The sequence below is a fragment of the Pipra filicauda genome, unplaced genomic scaffold (genome assembly GCF_003945595.2).
Source record: "Pipra filicauda isolate LSUMZ 115617 unplaced genomic scaffold, ASM394559v2 scaffold9_size5747161_pilon, whole genome shotgun sequence".
NCBI lineage: Eukaryota > Metazoa > Chordata > Aves > Passeriformes > Pipridae > Pipra > Pipra filicauda.
This window is the reverse complement of record NW_024105198.1, coordinates 1973907-1979906: the sequence shown is the minus strand read 5'-3', so window position 1 is coordinate 1979906 and position 6000 is coordinate 1973907. Positions and strand designations below refer to the sequence as shown.

General features: G+C 46.6%; 1 long non-coding RNA gene across 1 annotated transcript in view; it reads left to right on the top strand.

The window, feature by feature from the left end:
* The first annotated feature begins 1547 nt into the window (after positions 1-1547).
* Positions 1548-6000, top strand: part of LOC120322554 — a 26553-nt gene continuing 22100 nt past the window's right edge. Inside the window, exon 1 of the long non-coding RNA XR_005562330.1 lies at positions 1548-1664. This is a non-coding gene — a long non-coding RNA (uncharacterized LOC120322554). The remainder of the gene's footprint in view (positions 1665-6000) is intronic.

Below are 6000 nucleotides of genomic sequence, written 5' to 3'. Positions count from 1 at the left end.
CTGAGAAATCAATTTGTGGGAGTATAGACTATGATGAATCATCCTGTTGGAGAAATTAATTGTCTGGGGAACATTTCTTTGAGATGTCTTGACCAGAGGAGCATCTTCTCAGTGTGTTGGTAAATGTGACCATCTTTGGGGAGACAACACTGTTTACCTTTTACTGATTTAAAAATAGGTAATTATTATGATTATCTTTTTGTCAGCACACCACTAATCACACTGAAAGTGTTAAGGGGGGCATAATTCATGCCTAGTGTAACTTGTAGCTTCCTGTTGGACTGTAGTGTCTCTGCCTTGTGTCTGGACAGGCACAGGTAAGGGAAGACAGACAGGGATGGTCTAGACTAGGTGGAGTTCACACTTTGTTCAGTCTGACCTCTAGTCTGAGTAGATAATTCAGTTTCTATGCCAATTCAACCATGACTTTTCTCCCAAGGTGCAAATATTGCGCCACTTATTGAAAAATTAAGCATTATTATTCCTTTTTGCTGAAGTTACCAGTCTACTTTGCAGGCAAATGCATAAAGGTGAAGTTATACACTGTGGCCTGAGCTGATTTAAGGTCTTGCTGCTGTGTGAAAGAGTGAGTCTCTGTCCCTGGTTGTGTGATGCTGCCCTTGTCCTGGCTGTGACATACACCGGGCTCTGTACTGAGTCAATTCAACTTGCTGAGCAGCAGAAAACTAACCCAGAAAAGTAACAGATGATTGAGATCTTCCTTCTTCATCCCTTGGTGTTAGACCATCTCTTTTTCCCCCAACAGAGACATCATAATTCTCTTTTAAGTAAGGCAGTTTTAGTAGTAACAGACAGGAGCCCCTCACGTGGGCAGTTGGGAACAGTGTCACCTGAACAACACACTTTAATCAAGTGTGGTATTTTTTTCCCTTCACGATGGGTTGAGACCTTGGGGCTTTCCTGGCATAGTCCAATTTTGGTTTTATACAACTCTTGGATTCGAGCAGATTGGTGTTTGCAGCCCTTCAGTCAGTCATCTTCACAACCTTTTTTGGTGTTGTTGTTTTCCTTTTTATATCCCCTCCAACTGTGGCAATATCTAAGCAGACACATGGGCCCTGATTATGCATTGTCCTACACCTCGTGTGGCCGCTGTGGCTGGTGCAAAGTGGGTGTTAAACAGCATCATTCTCATGTGGCAGCGTTTTACACCCCCTGGGTAAATGATTACATGAAGGTTCAGAGGAATAAACTCTCAGCCTCAATACCCCAGGGTGCAGTCGTGCTACAAATCCGGGGCACTGCAGGTTGAAGGAACCTGAGCCTCTCCCCTGGCAAACAAAATCAAACCCAAAAGAAACAAAATCTCTGACAACTGTCCCCATGTGGAGGGAAGGCATTTGGCCAGCCTACAGCAGGATAACTTACTGGGTGACCTCACATGGGAAACAGTATATAGAGACAAATAATTATTAAACAAAGCAAAGCAATAGTCTCTGATGTATTTTTCAGTAGAAAATTTGTGGATATGGGTGCAAGTTTAAAATTGTAATGTCCTATCCCTCTGTAAATCTTTCCACAGCCAGGAATATCTCTGAGTAAGAACTGAAGCATCTCTGCTTGTTGGGAGGAAATGCTGTTACACAATGCACGACAAACCAGCCAAGCCACTTTAAACAGGAGAAATGAACGAAGGCTTCAAGGTAGGATCAGCTGTTTATTTACATCCATTGTCTCCTTGTTTCCCACACAAATATATTCTGTGTTTAAAATTTATAAAGCTGGGCAAGCCCTTCTCACGCTGTTCTCAGTAAAATATTGCTCACTGCATCTCTCTGAGGGGCTGCTGACAAATAGGCTCTTGTTGTCTAACTTTCTCTCTGCTGAGGTTAATGATTAAGTGGTTCAGAAGGTTAATTCCTGGAGATAGTGTTGTCTTTGGCTTGAACAGATGTTGGTAGTGCTTTAATGTGGTTATCAAACTCTGCTGCCCTTCATTCTTTGCTCTGTGCAGTCCTGGGTATTGTTCCCCAGTGCATTCCAGGCCCCCTCTATGGAGATCCAGCAGAGCTGAACATACCATTGCATTAGGCTGCCTTTCCCGAGGTCACGCTGGATAATGCCAATATCCAGCACATAAACCGATAACAACAGTCCTGATCTTTAAAAGATCTGTAAATGTTTGTATATGCATAAAGATACAGAATACCTGTTGAGGCTCTGTACAGCCACTCAAATCTCTCCAAAGCCCCTACAGAGCAGAGCATCACCCCATAAACCCGCCCCTCCTCCCCTCAGCACCTCATATCTTGCTGCATGATATGACTCTCGAGGGTGCCTGAAGTTTTCTGGGGTGTGATCAGCACCTTTAACAGCCCGTTAAAGCCCCGGGGGCTGGGCCAATATTTGCAGCGCCTGAAGCTGCGTCATTGCAGGAGCTGCTGGATCCCAGTCCTTTATTCCTTCATTCCCACATCCCCTGCGTCACCACCATCCACCAGCATCTTGCTTTAGGTGGTGGAGAGAGCAGTGTCAGCAGTGTCAGGGGTGTGTTTACCAGGCAGCCTTGCAAACACCTCCTGCCCTCTCCCTGCCCGCTGCTCCAGACCTGCTGGCAGGAAACCTGCCAGAGATAAAAGCATCTGACCTCACTCTGTCTGGACACGAGGATATAATTTTAATTATTGCGTTGATTTTCTTATGGTGTGTTTTTCTAGCTCACAAATTGCACCCAGTTCCAATACAGTATAAAGCACTGAAGTGTAATTTGGGGAAGAATTACTGTTAATTTGAAGGAGTCAGCTGGCCTAAGAAATCAGGGTGTTTCCCAAGAACCTTGTGCTTCTATAATATGGAGATTTAAAAAAAAAATAAGTCACAGCTGAAAAGAGGAGCTGGATCCTGTGACCAAAATACATATTGGTATTTTAAACAGTAGTATGTGAAAAAGAATACAAAGTTTATAATTTCTATAAGCAATCCTTGAAAGAGGTAATTTTAAACCTGCCTCATGCTGGGATTCCTTTTGTTTGAATGTCAATACTGCCAATGCCTTAAGTGAAGCATCATCTTGGACTTTCCCTGTTTGTTGTTATTTGTGAAACGGAGAGGAATTGTGGCTTTTTTTGTTTGTGGTTTTGTTTTTTTTATTACAAGTTGAGATGAAGCTTTAAGCTGATGATACCTGTGTCTTTACCCAGCTATGCTGTGTGAGAAGCTTTGCCCCCGTGATGTTTTGCACTCCTAACTCACCAGTGCTGGGTGGCTGGGTGGTTTTTAGGATCTCTGGTGCACTCTGTAGTTTTAAACCTGCTGGAAAACATTGTTGTCGTTGCATATGATCACAAGCAAAGTCTTGTGGCCACAACCTTTAGCACAAACACAACACCTGGGTTTAACTGGTCCTCATCCTGCCAGATTTCAAACATACCTGTGCCCAGAGGCTGTTCTGGGTAAGGCAGCTCTTGAGTGCTTCAGCTTTCAGCTGTGCCATGGGGCAGAGAGGAGTTAAAACTCCCAGAGTCAGAAAAAGAGAAAGAATGAATTATCACAGTAATGAAGGTACTTCTGTAGGGGCAGAGGGTGAGGTCCCTATGCCCCGGGACTCTTCACATGCAGTAAATTTGGCTTTCTGTCAGACTGCCTTTTCGCTGAAGCTTTTAGCTTTCCTCTCTCTTGTTTTACCCGTAGGTGTCTCTTTAAAGAGCAATTTGTACACCGATTCAGTTGTAATCTGCAGGAAGGTCTTTTAATCTCTTTGCAAAAAAGCTCTTTATTATTATTATTATTATTATTATTTTCATTGTACTGGATTTAGTTTGGATCTCACTTTCTTAGAGAGCCAAGCACAGTTCTACCTGCTGAGGTTGCAGTGCTGTCCTGTGTGGCTCTGTCAGTCCAGCAAACAGCCCTCCCCAGCTGGGCCCTGGGCTCCTTTGCCTTTTTTTGTGCAGCTGCATCACTCCAGTTAATTTTTGTTGGCCTGTCATTGATTAAAAACTCCCTCCCACCTGTCCTTCCCTTTCTGTCTTCCAGCTGATGGATCTGCCCTCTCTGCTTTTGCTCCTTCCTTATGACTTGCTCACTATATTTGCTCTTGATGACAAAACTCCAATTTAAAGGCCTGGTGTGTTGAGGGCTGGTTCGAATTCACCTCTGAGGAGTTTCCAGTCTTAGGCATAAGCCTTCTCTTTTCCAGGCTGAACAATCCCAATTCTCTCAGCCTTCCCTTGTACAAGGGGTGCTCCATCCCTCCAATCAAACTTGGTGGCCTCCTCTGGACTCGTTTACACTTGATCTGAGATAAAAATTCTGGCGATTCTATAAACCTCTGGAGGGACAGCGCCTCAAATATTTCTGTAGAGAGCCGCAGGCGCGGAAAGGTGGGATATCGGGGGGGGGGGGGGGGGGGGGGGGGGGGGTGGAGGGGCAGGGGCTGGAGGGGCTGGAGGGGCTGGAGGGAAAGGAGGGGATGGAGGGGCTGGAGGGGAAGGAGGGGAAGGAGGGGATGGAGAGGATGGAGGGGAAGGAGGGGAAGGAGGGGATGGAGGGGATGGAGGAGAAGGAAGGGAAGGAGGGGATGGAGGGGAAGGAACGGCGGGAGCGGGTCCCGGGCCCGGCTCTGCAATACCGCGTGTGGACACCAGAGGGCGCAGCGGGGCCCGACCAGGGAGGCGCAAGGGGATGGAAAACCGGGAAAAAACCAGGGAAAACCAGCTTTTACGTACTTGATACAACTCCTGACGCCTAGAGAGAAACACAGTTAACCAGACAGAGCTGTCTGCAGCGCAATAAACACACCGGCTGTGTTTCTAACTCACGGAGAAACGCTGTGCTCCGGAGCGCGGTCCCCTCCAAACCATCCCTGCGTGTTTCCACGCTGTCACCGGGAATGTATCGGAAATTATTCCGACACTGTCCAACGGGTGTTCTGAGCATAAGCAAGAATATGCCACACTGAATGGATTTTAATTTCCCTGGGGCTGTATTTTTTTCTGGCGAGCTGTTGCGCTCTTCTCCGTGGCCGTTGCGCCGGGATATTAATTAACATCGCTGGATCTCTGCATTTAACGGCAGAGACTCCAGAGGATGGGAACGGTTTGATTTGCATGTGTATGAGTTTCAAATCGCTAGCGGCATTCCTGTGATGTATCTGTTGTAATCGGTGTTTGCAAGCTCTGAAGGCAGATTTAGGCTGTGATAAGCGTGGCTCTCTCTCTCCGGGTGTGCCTGTCCCCCCATTCTTTCAGGAAGCTCTGCAGAGACTCACTGGTGACTCTCGCAGAGAAGATTCTCGCAGAGAAGCCACCCTTGGCCCTGCTGCTGGTTTCCCCCTCTTCTCTGGCTGCGGTACTTGTAAAACCCATCATAAGCTGAGACTGGCTGAGAAGTAGCCCAGCAAAGATAAGGAAATGACCCTCTTTCAGCTGGAGCAATTCCCCAGCTTGGTTCATCACAGCACTGCAGATACCAATGCTGTCATAGGAGATGGAGAGGGGGCTGAGGCTCTTTGGTCTGGTTTAAATTCACAGCCAGCCCTGGGCCAAGTGCCTTTTGCCAAGTTGGTGCCAAGGAAAGCTTTTTCTGAATTAGAATTTATGCTAAGAAAAAATTATCATCATCCCTAGAAATATAATAGTCCACGTTCAGCAGTTTTCCACAGTGGGGAAGAAATACAGTTTAGAAAGAACTATTTTTGTTTTGAAATCTTCCAAAGGAAGTTGAGCCCAAACCTGCACCTCACAGGGCTGGGGGACGTGACTACTTAGCCAGAGCTGCAGGGCTGAGGCCACCCCTCTCCCCACAGAAACCTGGAAAACCTGGGAGGGGGGGTAATTAACCATCTAGCACAGAGGAATGATCTTGGTGCTGGGGGGAAAAAGCTACTAAAAAAAGGGAGCTGGTCAAGAGGAATTAGGGAATTAGGCTGTCAGTGGAGCAGAGCAGGCAGGTCAGCAGTTGAAAAGCACGGAAGTGCAAGGAGGAAAATGTTTCCTTGAGGTCCTTGTGAAGAGGCTTGGAGTTTGGTGGAGGTGTTCC